Source organism: Salvelinus fontinalis, chromosome 4 (genome assembly GCF_029448725.1).
Source record: "Salvelinus fontinalis isolate EN_2023a chromosome 4, ASM2944872v1, whole genome shotgun sequence".
Classification (NCBI taxonomy): domain Eukaryota; kingdom Metazoa; phylum Chordata; class Actinopteri; order Salmoniformes; family Salmonidae; genus Salvelinus; species Salvelinus fontinalis.
Window position 1 is genome coordinate 63,565,466 of NC_074668.1, and position 22,749 is coordinate 63,588,214.

The window sequence follows — 22,749 nt, forward strand, 5'->3', positions numbered from 1 at the left end:
CTGGAGGAGCTCAGGGAGATACAGTCATTTATCAGGGTACTACTTTATTATTAGCCTATTGCTTCCTGATTAATATCTACAACCCCTCATTAAACAGGATCAAAATATCCCCTCTTCTGTTCCAGAAATCTGACTTGTAGCCAACCAATGTTCAGGCAACTCCAAGTGTGAATTTACACTGTAGCTTTACTCCATTAACAATCATCATTAACCATGTGAAAAAATAACCATCCCTGACCGCCAGACCAGAAGCACTGGGTTCTGTTAGTTCTGAAGTACACAACAGCAAAATAGAAACTGTATTCTTTTATGGTTTATCTAATTGCCTGTTTGACTCAGAGCCTGAAGACAAAGAGTGAGAAAGGCAAACATTGAGATAATTTGGATGACACAAACCATGAAGGAGAAGAAATTGATTTTTATTCTGTGCAGCTATGCTTCTAAATGCCAATCTTTATGGAAATGTGTTCCTAAGCCCAAATACCTCAGTTTAATTAAGGACAGACAAAGGTGTGTTGTTTTGCATTCGTGAATTTTCCTTACTATGGATGTTTTTAGTTTCCTCTCTATCAGATATGGATCAACTTTGTGGCGAATTTTTGAGTGACAGATAAAAGAACAATGAGCATTTTCAAGACACAGTTTCTTATCCTGGTCCTTGGGACCTACAGAGGTGCACAATTTTGTTCTCACCCATGCAGCACACAAGCAGCACCTAACACAACTGATCATCAATCCCTCGGTTAGCTGAATCGAGGATGGTTCGGTAACCCTTCATTTTACAGCCCGTAATAAATTGGAAAATACCTAGTAACAAAAATGAAATACATGGTAACCATTTAGTCCCAAATGTACTTACTAGGAACCAAGAAAGTAGTACATACTTACTTAGTAAATACAAAGTAACAAAATGTAATTATTTAACAAATTTTTTGTCCAAAAGGCTAGTATTGAGGACCTTATAAGTAAGGACAAGGTACTTACTATGTAAACACCTAGTCACAACATCTGTGATATTTAATTTATTTATTACCACATACTTACTACATAAATACCTTTGTTAGGTTCTAAAGGAACCTATTAAAACTCACGGACGCTTAATAAAGCTCAAACCAAGTTTATTCATCCATTGGGTCGATACAGCTAGTTAAGACAAAAACATATTTCCACCAATGGTAATATATATACCGCACTTTGGGTGGAGTTTCCTCCTTCTCTCTAAACATTACATCTTCACTGCTAGGCAGGAAGTTAAGTGATATGGGCAATAAACTGCTCCTTCTCCCTTAATGTGACCTGACCTGACCTGACCTCGACCCCCTTCCTCACTAATCCACAGCTCTCCACCCTTATCAGTGATCGTCTTCCCTGCACTCAGTACATTCTAAGCTTAATTGCCTCTACCATATACATTATGGTAGAGGCAATCGTACAGATAACCATTCACTTCTGATGTAGACTCTCTAGAGACCATAGCACTCAATATTTCAATAGGATATCTGATAATGAACATTATTCCAAGTTTAGGAGTCAGAACCCAGAATCCATCACCTTCAAGTCAATCATCCTGATAAAGAGTGTTAGTTGACCTGCAAGTATCTGGTATTCACATGGTATTAGCAATGGCTTCATTGTTAATATGTATTTGTTACCTAGTAATTAGTGTGCTGTAAAAAAATAAATAAAAAAAAAGGTTTACTGATGGTTCTTGTATTTTCAAGAGTCCACTAGATGCATCAGAATCTTCACATTGTCGCCGTTAGATCATATTCAAATCATAGGCTATGGTTAGGACAGACAGCACTTGATATTAGGTCCCTTTGTACCGTGTGTGATATTTTTTGCAGACGATACCAATAATGAACTCTCTCTACATAGAAATGTTAAGGCGATTGAGAAATTCTGATGCAACATTGGGCAACCTAGTGGTACAATCGTGCAGCAAATGAAGTTACATCATACATTTAACATAGAAAGCCAAACATAATTCAAATGGTTCAAATGAAATGCATTTACCCGTGTTTCTCACGCGTGTTGCACAACTCCACGCGTATTCAAACCAATTCCGGAACACAAAATGCCTCTGGCCATTACGATCTGTGCAAGAATTTCAAAACAAATGTGTTAAAGTTTCATTTAGATGTTTGTGCAAAAACATGTTTTGGGCTTTTTAACAGTAAATATGCTTCAATGGGATTCCAATTAGCACAGATTTTACTGGGTAGAGTCGGCACAGCCAGAGCAAGAGACTCCCAAACCAAAGCAAATCCATAGACGCAACAGCATCCCAGTCTTAAATGGGGGTAGGTGGCGGGTAAATTGGAACTGGAGTGAATAATTCAACACTATATTTTTATGGAATTATTTATTTAGCTAAATCGTGTGGATAGATTAGGAGCGATAGCTTGCCTGAGATTAGTTATGTTTTCTTAAACTTTATTTAAGACTTGAGAGAATATGAATGTACAATTAGGCTATTGGTAAGAGCAAGAGAGCATTTAACAGTTTAAACCTTTACCTAATATTTAATTGACATTTTCTGTTAGAACACTTCTTAAAAAATAAGTAAGTGGAGGTGTGGTGTACAGCTAAAAGGTGTGCCTTTCCAAATACCGTATTTCCATGTGCAGTCAGCGAGACCAGCAGGGATAGTTAAAACAAAGAAAGCAATTAAACACATTTAAAATAGCTCACAGGATTATCCCCCATCCACTACCTCTCTCTTCATTTCCAGCACACAGACAAGCACCAGCATTAAATGAAGATAGCGCCACGACTCAAGGATACAGTACATTCAAAACCAAGAGTGCCTTAGATAACTGCAAGCTCTGTGTCACTGTTATTACAAACTGAGAAATCAGAGCTGAATTACATGTATTATGAGTTCTGCATTATGTACACTACCGTTCAAACGTTTGGGGTCACTTAGAAATGTCCTTGTTTTCCATGAAAACATTACATGAAATGAGTTGCAAAATGAATAGGAAATATAGTCAAGACGTTGACATGGTTATAAAATAATGATCTTTAATTGAAATAATAATTGTGTCCTTCAAACCTAGCTTTCGTCAAAGAATCCTCCATTTGCAGCAATTACAGCCTTGCAGACCTTTGGCATTCTAGTTGTCAATTTGTTGAGGTAATGTGAAGAGATTTCACCCCATGCTTCCTGAAGAACCTCCCACAAGTTGGACTGGCTTGATGGGCACTTCTTACGTAGCATACGGCCAAGCTGCTCCCACTACAGCTCAATAGGGTTGAGATCCGGTGACTGTGCTAGCCACTCCATTATAGACAGAATACAAGCTGACTGATTCTTCCCTAAATAGTTTAGAGCTGTGCTTTGGGTCGTTGTCCTGTTGTGGGAGGAAATTGGCTCCAATTAAGTGCCATCCACAGGGTATGGCATGGGGTTGCAAAATGGAGTGATAGCCTTCCTTCTTCAGATCCCTTTTACCCTGTACACATCTCCCACTTTACCACCACCAAAGCACCCCCAGACCATCACATTGCTTCCACCATGCTTGACAGATGTTGTCAAGCACTCCTCCAGCATCTTTTCATTTTTTCAGCATCTCACGAATGTTCTTCTTTGTGATCTGAACACCTCAAACTTACATTAGTCTGTAACACTTTTTTCCTATCTTACTCTGTCCAGTGTCTGTGTTCTTTTGGCCACCTTAATCTTTTATTTTTATTGGCCAGCCTGAAATATGGCTTTTTCTTTGCAACTCTGCCTAGAAGGCCAGCATCCCAGAGTCGCCTCTTCACTGTTGACATTGAGACTGGCACTTAGCGGGTACTATTTAATGAAGCTGCCAGTTGAGGACTTGTGAGGCATCTGTTTCTCAACCTAAGCACTCTAATGTACTTGTCCTCTTTCTCAGTTGTGCACTGGGGCCTCCCACTCCTCTTTCTATTCTGGTTAGAGCCAGTTTGCGCTGTTCTGTGAAGGGAGTAGTACAAAGCGTTGTACGAGATCTTCAGTTTCTTGGCAATTTCTCGCATGGAATAGCCTTCATTTCTCAGAACAAGAATTGACAGACGAGTTTCAGGAGAAAGTTATTTGTTTCTGGCCATTTTGAGCCTGTAATTGAACCCACAAATGCTGATGCTCCAGATACTCAACTAGTCTAAAGAAGGCCGGTTTATTGTTTCTTTAATCAGAACAACAGTTTTCAGCTGTGCTAACATAATTGCAAAATGATTTTCTAATGATCAATTAGCCTTTTAAAATTATAAACCTGGATTAGCAGCAGTTAGCCTAGTAGCCTAGTGGTTAGAGTGTTGGGTCAGTAACCGAAAGGTTGCTGGATCAAATCCCTAGGCTGAATGTGTCTTTCTGCCAGTGAACAAGGCAGTTAACCCACTGTTCCCTGGTAGGCTGTCATTGTAAATAAGAATTTGACTTGAACTGACTTGCCTAGTTAAGTAAAAAAAAAAAAATTGCTAACACAATGTGCCTTTGGAACACAGGAGTGATGGTTGCTGATAATGGGCCTCTGTACTCCTAGGTAGATAATCAGTCAGGATTATAAGCAATACTACAAGTTCATAATATTATAATGTCTTGAATCAGTCAATCAGGATTATAAGCAATACTACAAGTTCATAATTTTATAATGTCTTGAATCGACAGTGTTTCCCGTTTTCTCTTGCGGTGTACACATACAGTAGATGTGCATCTCTTAACCAGGCTCATTATGCCTCCATGATTACTCTATTTATCATTACCTGTCACACTTTATAATGGCAAAACCCTTGCTCATAATTGAAAGAATTTAGTAATTTCTTCATGCAAACTTGTTCAAATGAGACCAGGAAGTTTAGCAAAAACATTAAGTTGACCAATTATTTTGACCAATCACAAAACGGCATACTGTAGAAAAGTGAGTAAAGCCCACATTATATTTCTCACTGCACGTAGATCAACTTAATCCTGATCAACTCTTCTCCTGTTGAAATAGATGTAAAGGTATTTTGTTTGAGTTAGCCTTTATCTTGCTCAGGTCTCTGCCTCCAATTGGCGTTTTCCACCTTGACTACCTCTGAAACAATCAATGAAATGGACACAGATTGAGGGAGGCATGTCGATATGGAAAGTGGGTGGGTGGACGAGGGGCTGAAAAACTCAATGAGGCAACAAGACTAGGCATCAGCCACCCCCTTCACGTACTGTATGAGTACACCAGCAAGAAGAAAAAATATATATTCTCAGGGTGTGTGTATTATCAACCATTTATTCTGCAATTTACTTTTGTTTTGTCAAATATATGATATTGTTAAAACTCTCAGATGACTGTGGCCTTATAAAGAAAAATCCAGTATCATAGACAATACTGCTAGCTTTGAGTATTGGTTGACATTTACTCTCCTATATTCTTTATACGGTACTCCTATCAAGTGTGTCTAGAGAAGAGAGACATAATAACGTAATATAGCATAAGACATTTTTCAAAAATGCAGGGAATGACCTTCACATTAAACCATATTCTGTCTGGCGTCTGGCAGAAAGGTCTATATTATCCACTTTTGCAATCATGTCTAGACTGAAGTTACTGCATCTTCTGGAGAGTTTCAATTGCTTCTGCGCCATCCTCTATGCAAGGAGCTTTCAATTGCCCTTGGATCTCTATTTGCAATGCATTCTGTGTGCTGTGGCTACTACTTAATGTGAACAAGAGCAAAGAAAGACATGTATCTTTCAGATACATTTTCAGGACATCTGAAAGTTGTGTCAATTTTAGATTCTTGTGTGTAATAAATAATCCGTGTCACCTCCAGAGTTTTTATATTTACTTAATTAAACAACCACTATTACTATGACGTGTAAAAATTGCTCCAAAAAGTCCCCACTCTCCTCGACCTCACTGCATGGATGCTGACATTCTACAGTAGGTGACATACAGGAAAGGTTTCTGATGGGCTGGGGGGGGGGGGATCTTTTGTGAGATTAGGGACGCAATTACAGTTGAGGCCCTTCCTGTGACATACACACATATATCGTAGTGGAGTGATAGCAGGGTGGGGGTGCTGACAAATGAGCCAGCCACAAAAACTCTCACTCACAGCTAGTAGCAATAACCTGGTATAATGGAGGGTGACCTTAAAGCTCTCACCCTGAAATCTTCACGTTGATTACGCTAGCAGAGAGGCTACACTCAGTCGGCGCTGATGCGTCAGCCTCACTGAAAAAACATTGCCTCACTACACTACTGTAAAAGAAAAGGGGTCAGCCAGAAGAACAAGAGGTTGTTTCAATCTTACATTGTTGCTTCAAGTATCAGCCAATTACTGGCCCTTTATACACTGTATTGTCCTCCATTCATTCCTAAAATGTACGCTGTTATAGGCCTACTTCATAGCTGCAACTCGCTTGGCCCAAGAACCAACCAGTGTGAACCGAATGTTTTTAAACCTAAATTCAAGTGAACATGAGATAGGGGAAATAAGGTTCTTTCAAATCAGGGCTAATTGTGTTTTGAGAAAGGGTGGACATTGGGTGAACTATTGGTGCTGTTTCTTTGTAGTGCAAAGTGTGTGGTCTGCCAAACGTAGCGGCTGACTAAACAAGGATGCTCCGCTGTTCCAGGCCAGAAACAACTCACTTGGGCTTGGTACTGCACACATTACCATGTGGCAAACCAGCCAAATTAACAAATTGTTTTGACTTTCAGAAGTTGGATATGCATGACTTGTTTTGATTAAATCTGACATCTCATTATTGTTGTGTAATGGTGGTACCCTGCAACAAAGATGAGTCATTAGGACGTTCCCAGAATGTCACAAAATGGTTACCTAAATTTGTCAGGACGTTGTGTCATTGTCCGGGGGAGGTTTTGTGTACTTCCCGGTTTGTTCCCGGGACGTCCCCAAGGTCAATATTAGGACGTTCTCAGGATGTTGTGTCATGGTTACATGCAGGTTTTTGTCTGCTTCCTGGTTTGTTCTGGGGACGCCTATGCCCCTAAAAAAATATATTCTATCCAGGGCACGCGCACCCTAGTTTCATTACACATCTCCCTTGTTACTGTTGCCAAGCCATCAAAGACCTGATTGGTGAACCACTGATCCATTCACAGCTCTCTCTGTTGGCAATGTAAAGGCCACCCACACACAAAAAGTGTTTTTAACATACAGTGTTTTCAACTGAGATATTTGACACACATGCATGATTACATTGTGTATGTTTATTTAGTCATTATTATTCAACATGTCCTCACCTGTCTGTGTCAATGACTGATTTCACCTGTATTCCTACATTTTGCACTTTGCTCTCAGCTCTATTAAAAAGACACTCAAGAATAACTATTATATTTAGGAGTGACATTAAAGCAGAATAATATACCGCACCAACATTAGACAACTATACAGAAAACCCTCAAATTACTGAAACAAGTCAATGGAATCAATGATGAGAAAATAGTCAGATTAACCTTTAGAACTGATCACCCGTGCCTCAATCTAAGTAACATAATAAAACCAAATCCCAACAAAATCCGTCAGTTTAAGATAGAGATATCAGGTTCTTTGCACGGGCTGCGTCTCAATCTACCACATGTCGGCCGAGCTACATCGGTGTTTGTCAGACCATGAGACACACCAAAAATTGGTCTTCTCACAAAAATTGGCCACAGACATCGGCGAATGCGGTGGATTGAGACAACAGCCCATGCAACAACAACAAAAAAGTCTCTATCTTAAACAGACAGATTTTTGATGCCGGTGCTGTTATTATGCTAATTAGAAGGCTTGAATTGGTTCCAAGCTTTTGAGTGAGACTACTCTGAAAAGATAAGCTATCAAAATGCATTTTGTCGATGAAGAAACAGGAAAGCTCTAACTTTCACCAGATTGCTAGGTGGTGCCAGCAGTTAGAGCCCTCTTCTCAGCAGCTTTCCCAAAGAGCCATGTTTTATAGGAAATGGGAGTGGAGAAAAGAGACAGCACTAAGCAATGCGGTTAATTCTCTTCAGGGTTTATTGCTCGGCCTCATTAGAAACACTAGACCTTTAAAAGGCTTTTAAATGCCCAGTTAACTGGTGATACAAATGATCAGTGTCAAATATCTCAATGAAAGGAAGAAAAGAATCTGCTGATTAGGACTAGTGATGGATACTGAGTAGAGGAAAGGGGAGAGCGAGGAAGGCTGAATACAGAGTGCACAAAAGAAGGGTAGGGTGAAGGTGAATTGGAAGAAGGGTGTAGAGACGAGACAGGGACAAGTAAGACCTTCTTTTGAAACAAAGATGTACAAGAAAGAATACACAGTGGGTATTTTCAAACGGTAATTCACTGTATGTCACCCAAGGATAACGCCAAGGCACAGAGACCAACATGTTCATCAACATGTTCATGTTGTACTTTTCACCACATGGTGAAATGTTGAGTCAGCCTTGCCTTGCCTTGCTGAGATGTTCGTCACTCAGTGATAATGAACATGTAGAGGAAGAGTTCATTTTGGCGGGAGGACATCCTGTCAGGTAGCTGTATATTTAGCTTGACTGTCACAATAGAAAAGCTTCTTTATTTTAACTAGGCAAGTCAGTTAAGAGCAAAGTCTTGTTTACACTGACAGCCTAGGAACAGTGGGTTAACAGCCTTGTTCAGGAGCAGAACAACAGATGTTTACCTTGTCAGCTTAGGGATTTGATCTAGCAACATTTCACATACTGTCCCAACACTCTAACCACTAGGCTACCTGCCACCACAGTGAGGCTTCCAGAAACTAAATTGCATAAGAATCATTGCTAGATCCTGCAGTTTAGCCCAAGTAATCTTAAAATTGGATTAATCAGCAACAATGTCTAAAGGGTTGCTTGTTAACTATCTACCTACCATGCAATGCTGAGTAATGTAATTGCTCAGCATTGCCATTAAATTAGTGTATGGTATAATGAGTTTAAATTGCCTCTTGTTCCTGAGGTGAGCTTCTGCTGACTGGGGCCAACGTGGCAGGGCTGGAATTGACTCACAATCGCCTCCCGACATATAACTACCTTGGAGAAACATTGAATATGGCGGTGTACAGCTGGAGACCAGCCTGCCCACAATGGATGGAATGATCTAATTGGAAAAATGTCTAGAAAGATAGACAGATGTTAAAGATCAAATAAAATCAGATGTTTTTTGTCACATGCTTCGTAAACAACAAATGTAGACTAACAGTAAAATGCTTACTTGCAGGCAGGGGTGTGCCGAGAACTCGGACAAAACTAGTATTATGACACGTATTTTTTGCAATTATCTGTATTTGGAAAGAAAAGAAATCAGCTGCCAGCACTTATCTCTTTCACTCAAACAGTGTGAAGCACTGCGTGCTCCAAAAAACAATCAGATAGCTCTTGTAAAGAAACTTGTGGAGTATCGGTTGAGCCTGCTACAACGATTGGATTAGAACAAGCCACTCTCCATCCGCTCTCATTTCCCCAGACAGACACACGTGCGCAGCTGTTTCAGACACCCACAGTCACGTCTCAGGGCACAAGTCTCCCCTTCTCCAAAACATCATGTATGAATCAGAAACCGTCGCTCGTCATTGTTGTTGTGCTCCTCTCAAAAAGTGAAACAATATACTGGGCAAGCAAATTAGCCAATCTTCATCTAAATCTGTGTCTGGAGTAAATGCAGGCAGTAGTAGCCAGCCATGCATTAGTATAGTATTAGCCTATTTCATTGATAATTGAATAGGACTAAGTAAATAGCCCTAATGTGCATTTTCATCTGTCGAGGCCGTGTACCTTTGAACAATGTGTGTGAATGAGTGAAGAAACATAACGATGCGATTTGATTGATAGTGCAGCTGAGGTATAAGCTTTATTCTGGTTTTCCGATCAGGAGTTAAACTGATTACAGGTATCAAGTGTGATAAAACAGATACGAATACGAGTATGACGAGATCGGCACACCCTTACTTGCTGGTCCTTTTTCAACAAAACAGGGTTAAAGATTTTTTTGAAATATATGAATAGTGACTCGAGGAATAAATACACAGTGAATAACGAATAACAATTTTGTATTTGTATTTATTAAGGATCCCCATTAGCAGCTACTCTTCCTGGGGTCCAGCAACATTAAGGCAATTATATACAATTAAAAATATTACATTACATTTCACAACACATTAAAGGTGTTCCCTCAGGCCCCTACTCTATAATCACATATCTACAAAACAAAATCCATGTGTATGTGTGTTTAGAGTGCGTGTCTTGTCATGTGTATGTGTGTTTAGAGTGCGTGTCTTGTCATGTGTATGTGTGTTTAGAGTGCGTGTCTTGTCATGTGTATGTGTGTTTAGAGTGCATGTCTTGTCATGTGTATGTGTGTTTAGAGTGAGTGTCTTGTCATGTGTATGTGTGTTTAGAGTGAGTGTCTTGTCATGTGTATGTGTGTTTAGAGTGAGTGTCTTGTCATGTGTATGTGTGTTTAGAGTGCGTGTCTTGTCATGTGTATGTGTGTTTAGAGTGCGTGTCTTGTCATGTGTATGTGTGTTTAGAGTGCGTGTCTTGTCATGTGTATGTGTGTTTAGAGTGCGTGTCTTGTCATGTGTATGTGTGTTTAGAGTGCGTGTCTTGTCATGTGTATGTGTGTTTAGAGTGAGTGTCTTGTCATGTGTATGTGTGTTTAGAGTGCGTGTCTTGTCATGTGTATGTGTGTTTAGAGTGCGTGTCTTGTCATGTGTATGTGTGTTTAGAGTGAGTGTCTTGTCATGTGTATGTGTGTTTAGAGTGAGTGTCTTGTAATGTGTATGTGTGTTTAGAGTGAGTGTCTTGTCATGTGTATGTGTGTTTAGAGTGCGTGTCTTGTCATGTGTATGTGTGTTTAGAGTGCGTGTCTTGTCATGTGTATGTGTGTCTGTGCCTGTGTCTCTTCACAGTCCCCGCTGTTCCATAAGGTGTATTTGTATCTGTTTTTTAAAATCTGATTCTACTGCTTGCATCAATTACCTGATGTGGATTAGAGTTCCACGTAGCCATGGCTCTATGTAGTACTGTGCGCCTGTTCTTGACTTGGGGATTGTGAAGAGACCTTTGGGGGTATGTCTTGTGGGGTATGCATGGGTGTCCGAGCTGTGTGCTAGTAGTTTAAACAGACACCTCGGGGCATTCAGCATGTCAACACTTCTTACAGAAACAAGTAGTGATGAAGTCAATCTCTCCTCCACTTTGAACCATGAAAGATATACATGCATATTATTAATGTTAGCTCTCTGTGTACATTTAAGGGCCAGCCGTGCTGCCCTGTTCTGAGCCAAATGTAATTTTCCAAGGTCCCTCTTTGTGGCACGTGACCACACGACTGAACAGTAGTCCAGGTGCGACAAAACTAGAGCTTTGTTGATAGTGTTTCTAAAAAGGCAGAGCAGCGCTTTATTATGGATAGACTTCTCCCTATCTGTTGTATTAACATGTTTTGACCATGACAGTTTACAATCCAGGGTTACTCCAAGCAATTTAGTCACCTCAACTTGCTCAATTTCCACATTATTTATTCCAAGATTTAGTTGAGGTTAGGGTTTAGTGAATCATTTGTCCCAAATACAATGCTTTTAGTTTCTGAAATATTTAGCACTAACTTATTCCTTGCCACCCATTCTGAAACTAACTGAAGCTCTTTGTTAAGTGTTGCAGTGATTTTGCTCGCTGTAGTGAATTATCTGTATAGTGTTGATTCATCCGCATACATAGACACACTGGCTTTACTCAAGGCCAATGGCATGTCGTTAGTAAAGATTCAAAAAAGTAAGGGGCCTAGACAGCTGCCCTGGGGAATTCCTGATTGTACCTGGAATATGTAAAGGTTAAATAAAAATATATTAATAAGCGTGCTGAAAGTCCGTTAGCAATTTGTTTACAGTAAAATAGCATTGTATCTGATCAAACACAATTTCTCCAAAAGTTTACTAAGGGTTAGTAACAGGCTGATTGGTCTGCTATTTGAGCCAGTAAAGCGGGCTTTACTATTCTTGGGTGCCGGAATTCATTTTGCTTCCCTACAGGCCTAAGGGCACATACTTTCCAGTAGGCTTAGATTGAAGAGATGGCAAATAAGAGTGGCAATATCATCCGTTATCATCCTCAGTAATTGACCATCCAAGTTGTTAGACCCAGGTGGCTTGCCATTGTTGATAGTGTCACGATCGTTTTTAGGTGAAAGAGAGGACCAAGGCGCAGCGTGATATAAATACATCTTCTTTTATTTGAAGATAAAAACGAACACGGACACTAATACAAACTAGACAAAAACAACAAACGACCGTGACCGCTGGGCAGGCAGCAAGCTCAGATGGCTCTTGTAGCCCCCCCCTCCAATACATTTTTGGTTCTGACTCTCAGGCTTCCAGCCTTGCTTCCGTGCTGCCTCCTCATACCGCCGCTGGTGGTGCCCAGGGTCCTCCGCTGTCTAGAATTTCCTCCCAATTCCTATAGTCCTGCGTTTGCTGCTGCTGCCTTGTATCACGCTGCTTGGTCCTGGTATGGTGGGTAATTCTGTCACGATCATCTTTAGGTGAAAGAGAGGACCAAGGCGCAGGGTGATATAAATACATCTTCTTTTATTTGAAGATGAAAACGAAAATGAACACGAACACTAATACAAACTAGACAAAAACAACAAACGACTGTGAAGCTACAAAACGAAAGTGCAGACACAAGCAACTAACATCAAGACATAGACAATTACCCACAACCTACCTAATGCCTATGGCTGCCTTAAATATGACGACTGATGTGGTGTACTCCTCAACACATTCCAGTCTGTGCTAGCAAAACAGTCCTGTAGCTTAACATCTGCATCATCTGACCACTTTTTTATTGATCAAGTCACTGGTGCTTCCTGCTTTAATTTTTTCTTGTAAGCAGTAATCAGGAGGATACAATTATGGTCAGATTTGCCAAATGGGGGGCTAGGGAGAGTTTTGTATGCATCTCTGTGTGTGGAGTGTAGGTGGTCCAGAGTTTCTTTCACTCTGGTTGCACATTTAACATGCTGATAGAAATTTGGTACAATGGATTTAAGTTTCGCTGTATTAACTTCTTCGGGGTAGGGGGCAGCATTTTTACCTTTGGATAAATTGCATGCCCAAATTCAACTGCCTGCTACTCATCCCCAGAATATAAGATATGCATATATATGCATATTATTAGTAGATTTGGATAGAAAACACGCTGAAGTTTCTAAAAAGGTTTGAATCATGTCTGTGAGTATAACATAACTTATGTAGCAGGCAAAACCCCGAGGACAAACCATTAAAAAAAAAAAGATTGAGGTCACTGTCTTTTCAATGAATTTTCATTGGGACACCAGATTTCCAAGGGACTTGTTTGCAGTTCCTACCGCTTCCACTGGATGTCACCAGTCTTTGGAAATTGGTTGAGGTTTTTCCTTTGTGTAATGAAGAAGTACGGCTATCTTAAATGAGGGTCACTTAAATTGTTTGAGAGAGGGACATTACCAGAAAAGTTGTGTCAGTTTGTTTTCTTTTTGTATTGAACACAGATCATCCCGTCTTCAATTTGATCGATTATTAACGTTTAAAAATACCTAACCTTGTATTACAAAAGTAGTTTGAAATGTTTTGGTAAAGTTTACTTGTAACTTTTAATATATTTTGTAGTGACGTTGCGCAAGTTGGAAGCTGTGTTTTTCTGGATGAAACGCGCCAAATAAATTGACATTTTGGATATATATCGACGGAATTAATCGAACAAAAGGACAATTTTTTGATGTTTATGGGACATATTGGAGTGCCAACAAAAGAAGTTTGTCAAAGGTAAGGCATGAATTATATTTTTATTTCTGCGTTTTGTGTTGTGCCTGCAGTGTTGAAATATGCTACTATCTTTGTTTACTGTTGTGCTATCATCAGATAATAGCATCTTATGCTTTCGCCGAAAAGCATAACAATCTGACATGTTGGCTAGATTCACAACGAGTGTAGCTTTAATTTGGTATCTTACATGTGTGATTTAATGAAATTTTGATTTTTATATCATTTTATTTGAATATGGCGCTCTGTATTTTCCCTGGCTTTTGGCCAAGTGGGACGCAATCGTCCCACCTACCCCAGAGAGGTTAAAGTCCTCGGCTACTAGGAGCGACACCTCTGGGTGAACGTTTTCTTGTTTGCTTATGGCAGAATACAGCTCATTCAATGCTGTCTTAGCGACAGCCTCTGACTGTGGTGGTATGTAAACAGCTACGACAAATACAGATGAAAACTCTCTAGGTAGATAGTGTGGTCTACAGCTTATCATGAGATACTCTACCTCAGGCAAACAATAGCTCAAGACTTCCTTAGATATCGTGCACCAGCTGTTATTTACAGAAATACATAGTCCACTGCCCCTTATCTTACCAGACACTGCTGTTCTATCCTGCTGGTGTAGCGTGTAACCAGCCAGCTGTATGTTGATAGTGTCGTCGTTCAGCTACGACTCTGTGAAGCATAAGATTTTACAGATTTTAGTGTTGAATTGGTTGTTTAATCTTCCGCGTAGCTCGTCAATTTTATTCTCCAAAGATTGCACGTTTGCTAGCAGAATGGAGGGAAGTGGGGGGTTTATTCGATCGCCTACAAATTCTCAGAAGGCATCCTGCCCTTTGGCCACTATTTCTTTGCCTCGTCTTCACACAAATCGTGGGGATCTGGGCCTGTTCCTGAGGAAGCAGTATATCCTTCTCATTGGGCTCGTCAGAGTCGTGAAAGGAAAAAAAGGATTCTGCTAGTCCGTGGTGACTAATCGCTGTCCTGATGCCTAGAAGGTATTTTCAGACATAAGAGACGGTAGCGACAACATTATGTACAAAATAAGTAAAAAAGTAAGTTACAAACAACGCAAATAAATTAATTAACAAAAAAAAAACAAAGGTTGGAGAAACGTAAAACGTCTGTCTTCCTCTCCGGCGCCATCTTAAGGGCGCCAGAGAGGGTGATAGTGGTGATGCAATATGTAAACACAATTTAAAAGTGACTAAGATACCATAGAATAGTGTAGAGTGCAGTTTATACATATGAGATGTGTAAAGCTAGATACGGAAACATTATCAACCCTTTCACACGTACCATCGGGTGTGATCATTCTACAGTGGACCCTGTAGCATACGATCACACCGATGTGATTAGAACGCTCTTTTAGAACGCTTATTTAGAACTCTTAATAAGAACAATCAGCATTTGAGTTGGTCACACTTTTTTCAGAAACTTTTTCCACAAACACAGTCCTTACAAAGTTATGTCCAGAATGTGAGCAGTTTATTTTTGGATGCAATGTTCAGACATTCACACAAGTATCTACAGCATAACACAATCATCCAAACAAGAAAAATGTTGGCTACATTTATCCTAGCGCTAACTGAGGAAAGATTGACGTAACACAAGCGGTCATATTTGTATAACTCTCGGCTGACAAACTACAATATGAATTAGCTAATAGCAATTACTATTTATAATTAATCACATCATGGGTGAGCTCACCATTGATCGAAATAATTGAGTTAAACACTCTCTAGAAGTCGAAAGTAATCCAACGATGGGTAGTTTCTGTGCGCTGCCATGCTTTTTTTCCTTGCAGAAACAAAGATAATAAGAGAAGACAAGATGAGTTTGGTATCATGTTCAAGGGGTGGGTGTGTCGTCTACCATCTTTCACATCCCACCATTCATTTCCAGAAGTCCTCAAAACATGAGTGAACCCTTACTCACCTCATTTTGTTATAACATCTTTGGTCCAACAGACAATTACGTGAAACCCAGAATGCATTGTATGTCAACAAACATGGCTCCACACACAGCTGGAATTAGTTTAGCTCATCATGATCAGTACAACCTTAAAAAAAGTATTTTGCACACATAATATGTGCCCATTACAATCTATGCAAGAATCGAAATGCATGATTTGTCACCGGTAATTGAAAACATGTGAATAAAACAGTCAAGACATAAATAATTACCACACAAAACATTTTCTGATAGTCATTTATTGATACAAGTGGCGTGTACCGACAGCCAATCACGTAACCTCTCTCTCCCACTCTGAGCCATTCAGTGTTGTTGTTTATGTATGTAGCTATTGAGATAAGCTGTCGGATTAGCAATGTCTTTCAAAAGGAGACAACTCACAAATGTGGAAATTCTGGAGATTTTTTAAAATTCTGACAATGAGTCTGAGTATGAAAGTCAGGAATCAGATTCTGAAAGTCACAGTGAGGGTCTGCCCCCCAACCTTGTAGCCATTGAGAACCCTGAATCTGAGGATCCCTTGTCCACTGACAAAGTCCCTGGTCCCTTTGAAGATGCTGGTGGTGATGGAGGCAGACAGACAGTGGATGAAGTACAGGAGTTCTGTGGTAGCTGGAAGGCCGTCAGCCATTTTACCCCTAATGGCCCTGCTGTTTGCTTTGATGAGTCCAAATCTGGAGTACTACGCCCCTTGCTGTTTACAACTGAGACAAAGTGCTTCAAGTTGTTTCTGCCAGAGGAGTTGGTGGGAGACTTAGTAGAGAAGACCAATCGCTATGCCTTGGAGCTACATGAGAAGAGAGAGCCAGGAGTGGGGGGGACAACCACAATTAGTGAAATCTATACCTTCCTGGTGGCAGTCCTTCTCATGGGGATAGTAAAGAAGAATTCCCTAAGAGAATACTGGAGCACAGATCCTATGTTCGCAACTCCCTTCTTTGCCACCTTCTTTTCCCAAGACCGCTTCCTAGTTCTGCTGGGATGCCTGCATTTCGTCAACAATGCTACTGCCATTATAAATGACCCGTTATATAAAATAATACATTTTCTTATCAGCCTGACATCAGCATTTGGTCAGGTCTTTGTGCCATACAAGGACCTATGCATTGATGAGTCCCTGATGTTATGTGGTCCCGTGTGGCTCAGTTGGTAGAGCATGGCGCTTGCAACACCAGGGTTGTGGGTTCGTTTCCCACGGGGGACCAGTACAAAAAAAGTATGAATGTATGTACATGTAAGTCGCTCTGGATAAGAGCGTCTGCTAAATGACTTAAATGTTATGGAAAGGTAGGCTGGTGTTCCGTCAATACATTCCCTCCCAAAAGGCACAGGTTTGGGGTCAAGTTCTTTGTCATGTGCGATGTGAAGACAGGATTTGTCCAGGACATTGTAGTTTACACAGAGTCCACCACTGATCTCCAACATTATGAGGGGCTTGGAGTGTCTGGGTCCGTGGTGATGACCATGCTGGCTCCTCATCTCGGCAAGGGACACACTTTGTATGTGGACAATTGGTACACCAGTCTCACACTCTTGAAGCATCTGCTCTCCAACAGCACAGGGGCCTGTGGCACAGTCAGGTCAAACAGGAAGGGGATGCAGGAAGATGCAGAGAGGGGAGGTGGAGTTGAAGGAGGACAGTCAACAGCTGGCAGTAAAGTTGCATGACAAACGAGACGTCCATGTCCTCTCCACTGTCCATACAGCAACCATGTCGGCCACAGGGAAGGTCGACCACCTGACGGGAGAGAGAAAAATCAAACCAGAATGTGTGCTTGACTATAACCTCAAAATGGGGGCAGTGGATAAGGCTGACATGATAAACAGATTTGTGGAATGCACTCGTAAAACGACCAAGTGGTATAAGAAGATATTTTTCCATCTGATCGACACTACTGCCCACAATGGCCACATAGTTCACCGCCAACGAACAGGTGAGATGATCACTGAACAAGATATTTTTGTAATTGGATGTACAGTTCACATACAAATTCATTATGCAATTATAGTGACAATATCTCACCCACCTACCCACTGCCTCATCATCCTCTCCCTTCTCTCATCCTCCCCACTCCCTCATAGGTAAAGTAATTACCCAACAATAGTATAGAGAGAACCTTATGAGAGAGCTGCTGGAGGAGCACCACACCCCTCGGCACACATCCACTGAGGGTCGCCCTGCTGCGGACAATCCCCTATGCCTCACTGCACGGCATTTTCCCTGCAAAGTCCCTCAAACTGCTGCTCAAGGTAGTCACACACGGATGCACTGCAAAGTCTGCCTGTCTGGCACCAGGTGAAGTAAGCAGAAGAAGATGACAAAATACATGTGTTTAGCTTGTGATACACCTCTATGTATTTCACCATGCTTTGTGGAGTATCATATGCTCAAGCACTATTGAGCACATCTGCAGCAATTAGTGACTGACTGAGCTGACAGATGACTTGACAGGTGACCTGCCATGATACTATGCCTTTAGAGGTGGGTTGGTGGAAATTCAGTTGTTGTTCAGTCACTGCATGAATATTAAATATGGGTTTTTCCCCTCTAGTTAAACAAGTTGTTGAACCAACCACCACCAAAACTGTAATATTACATACTGTATTGGCCTATGTGTTTTCTTGCTGTGTTTTCATCCAGTAAAACTGTTAAGGAGTGTACGCTAGCGTACAAAAGCTGGCCTCAATCTTCAGCTCGAAAGATATCCCTGTCACGAACGTTGTAGAGAGGAGACCAAGGCGCAGCGTGATTAATATTCATCTTCCTTTTAATAAAGAAGAAGACTGAACAAACCATACAAAATAACAAAACGAACATGAACACTAATAGACACGCGTGCAGACATGCAACATCACATAGACAATAACCCACAAACCAAACTGGAAAATGGCAACCTAAATAGGATCCCCAATCAGAGACAACGATAAACAGCTGCCTCTGATTGGGAACCAATCTAGGCCACCATAGACCTACATATGCCTAGACTACACACACACAACTAGACATACAAAAACCCTAGACAATACAAAACAATCATATCCACCCTCGTCACACCCTGACCTGACAAAAATAATACAGAAAACATAGAATACTAAGGTCAGGGCGTGACAATCCTGCTCGAGTTCCAGTTATGATATTGGCAAATACTGTTTGTGGTTTCTGAAAGTACAGAATAAAGAGGAATTATTCATTAGAATACAACATAAGGATATAGCAATCAAGTCATTTAACAACAAATTATTATTTACAATGACGGCGTACACCGGCCAAACTCGGACAATGCTAGAGCCAATTGTGCGCCGCAGTATGGGACTCCCAATCACAGCCGGTTGTGATACAGCCTGGATTTGAACCAGGGTGTCTGTAGTGACGCCTCTAGCACTGAGATGGAGTGCCGTAGACCGCTGTGCCACTTGGGAGTCATAAGGCCAGGGTAGCTTCAAAATAAAACACAAGATAATACTTCTCTGATGCAATTAGCATTGTTTTACAGAGCTAATAGAAGAATGTAGCTCGCTGCATAAGCACGATTGAATATAACACCATAAAGGTTATGAAATGAGGAACGTTACCTCACGTGTCCGCGGTTATAAGGAATATACACAAATATATTATGCTCCATACATACAGTAAGCTACAATAGAAACGACATACAGAAACTATTATAACGTAATAAGGCACTTACTTTGATAGAAACGCACACATTTCCAAAGTTATTATAAGTAACGAAAACAACAATGACTGCGATGCGGGCAACAGATGGAAAATGTGAACACGTGTGTGCAGATCCTGTTCTGACGGGAGATGCGCAAATGTCTGCAGACTTGAACAGCACAAACAACTGGGAAGTGCTTGGGGAATTTTGTCCGAGTCAGAAATGGCCCAAAAATTCATTGTCCGCAGAAGTAAAAAGGATTATTTTTATGTGAATGAATGAGGAGGCGGAACACACCTCAATTCAAACTGTTCTTAGAAAATAAAAACTTGTTTGAAAATCATTTGGAATTGATGTTGAAACAGCCTATGAATAAAAACAGGCTAAGTGCCTTGGTTTGAGGGCAATATACTGCTGAGTAACAATCACATTCTGGAATGGAGAGAACGTTCAAACATCCCCAGCATAAAAAAACTCACGCTGGGGCGGCCATTAGAGATTATTGGAACTCACGCATGAAAAAGCTAAAGTGGCTAGTGATCCATTTCTAAAAGTGGCCATTGATTTCTAATCTATGTCTATAGGCAGTCGCCTCTGATGTGCTAGTGATGTCTGTTTAGCAGTCTGATGAGATAGAAGCTGTTTTTCAGTCTCTCGGTCCCAGCTTTGATGCACTTGTACTTACCTTGCTTTTTGGATGATAGAGGGGTGGCTCGGGTGGTTGATGTCCTTCATCATCTTTTTGGCATTCCTATAGCATTGGGTGCTGTATGTGTCCAGGAGGGCAGGAAGTTTGCCCCCGGTAATGCGTTGGGCAGACCGCACCACCATCTGGAGAGCTTTGTGGTTGTGGGCGGTGCAGTTGCCGTATCAGGCGGTGATACAGCCTGACAGTATGCTGTCAATTGTGCATCTGTAAAGGTTTGTGAGGGTTTTAGGTGTTAAGCCAAATTTCTTTAGCCTCCTGAGGTTGAAGAGGTGCTGGTGCGCCTTCTTCACCACACTGTCTGTGTGGGTGGACCATTTCAGTTTGTCATTGATGTATACGCAGAGGAACTTGAAGCTTTCCACCTTCTCCACTGCGGTCCCATCCATGTGGATAGGGAGGTGATTCCTCTGCTGTTTCCTGAAGTCCACGATCATCTCCTTAGTTTTGGTGATGTTGAGTGAGAGGTTATTTTCCTGGCACCACACTCCCGGAGCCCTCACCTCCTCTCTGTAGGCTGTCTCATCGTTGTTCATAATCAAGTCTATTAATGTTGTGTCATCTGCAAACTTGATGATTGAGTTGGAGGCATGGGTGAACAGGGAGTGCAGGAAGGGGCTGAGCACGCACCCTTGCAGGTCCCCAGTGTTGAGAATCAGCGAATTGGAGGTGTTGTTTCCTTCCTTTACCACCTGTGCGCGACCCGTCAGGAAGTCCAGGACCCAGTTGCACAGGGTGGGGTTCAGACCCAGGTCCTCAAGCTAGATGATGAGCTTGGAGGATACTATGGCATTGAACGCTGAGCTATAATCAATGAACAGCAATCTAACATAGGAATGCCTCTTGTCCAGATGAGACAGGGCAGTGTGCAGTGTGGTGGATCTATTGGGGCAGTAAGCAAATTGAAGTGGGTCTAGGGTGGTAGGTAAGGTAGAGGTGATATGATCCTTGACTAGTCTCTCACACCACTTCATGATGACAGAGGTGAGTGCTAGGGGGCGATAGTCATTTAGTTCAATTACCTTTGCTTTCTTAGGTAAAGGGACAATGGTGGCCATCTTGAAGCATGTGGGGACAACAGACTGGTATATGGAAAGATTGAATATATCTGAAAACACAGATATATTCTCCATTATAATCCCAGTCCCCATTAAAAATAAAAACAGTTGCTGGAGCCAGGTAGAGTATCTGTATTGACCAGTGCTACCCAGAGTGTAATGTATGTTCAGTTGATATTTCATGGCAAACTTTCCAGCAAAGAGTTGACCAACTGTCCCACCACATCTGATTCTTCACAGAGAACAAGTTAACTCTTAAGTGCATTGTCACAAGCTCTGTAGAATGATGTTGCTGTGGTTACTCGTAAATCACAAATACACACTGTCCCATTTTGCCATTTGTTATAACATCATATGTACAGTTGGTGGCGAAAGTATTCACCCCCCTTGGCATTTTTCCTATTTTGTTGCCTTACAACCTGGAATTAAAATTGAATTTTGGGGGGTTTGTAGGAACACCTTCCTAATATTGACTTGCATCCCCCTCCCCCTTTTGCCCTCAGAACAACTTCAATTCTGCAGGGCATGGACACTACATGGTATCAAAATCGTTCCACAGGGATGCTGGCCCATGTTGACTCCAATGTTTCCCACAGTTATGTCAAGTTGCCTGGATGTCCTTTGGGTGGTGGACTGTTGTTGATACACACATGAAACTGTTGAGTATGAAAAACCCAGCAGCGTTGCAGTTCTTGACATACAGAAACCGGCGCACCTGACACCTACTAACATACCCCATTCAAAGGCACTTAAATATTTTGTCTTGCTCATTCACCCTCTGAATGGTACACATACACAATCTATGTCTCAATTGTCTCAAGGCTTAAAAATAATTCTTGAACCTGTCCCCTCCCCTTCATCTAGAGTGATTGAATTGGATTTAACAAGTGATCAATAATGGATCATAGCTTTCACCTGGATTCACCTGGACAGTCTGTCATGGAAAGAGTGTTCCAAATATTTTGTACACTCAGTGTACATACGTGTAGGACAGTATGCTTTACTTAAAGCATTACATGAACAGGTGAATACATGGTCACATTCCAGAGCTTTACATTGCATGAACGCAACTGGCTTATCCAGTCAGATCCGGATTTACCCCAAGGCGAGGCATTGATTGGATTTAGTCTCCACTCACTGAGGTCAAAGTGCGTATGGGTACCCCCTGGATGGACATACAACCACCAGAAAAGAGAGATGTAGATAGAGGTAGAAAAGGTAGAAGCCCTACATGTCTCCCTAATGACGAGGGGGCCTCCTAGGTGCAGTGAGCTGTCACTAAGAGTTGCTGACGTGAGAGCTTTAACACGCCAGGCCCACATCCATAGAGTTGTGTAGTCAGTTGGATGTGATGGCATAATTGATTTTTTATCTCATTGACAAATTCATTATTTCACAGAATCCATCAGTAATGCTGGTGGCAAGAGTGACTCCAGAATCATAATTGTGATTGTGTTTAACCTGCTAATGATGATAACGTAACGATGACCTGGCAAAGGCATCTTCTCTCAATGATGCATAGTAAGGAGGAGAGGGGAGGACAGGTGAAGACTGAAGAGTCTGCTTCAGCTTCTGCTTATTAAGCAGGTA

At 41.3% G+C, this 22,749-nt stretch overlaps 1 protein-coding gene across 1 annotated transcript in view; it reads left to right on the forward strand.

Moving 5' to 3' along the window:
• The window catches only part of LOC129854164 (V-set and transmembrane domain-containing protein 2B-like), a 59,451-nt gene that overhangs the window by 918 nt on the left and 35,784 nt on the right, over positions 1 to 22,749 (forward strand). The window lies entirely within an intron of this gene.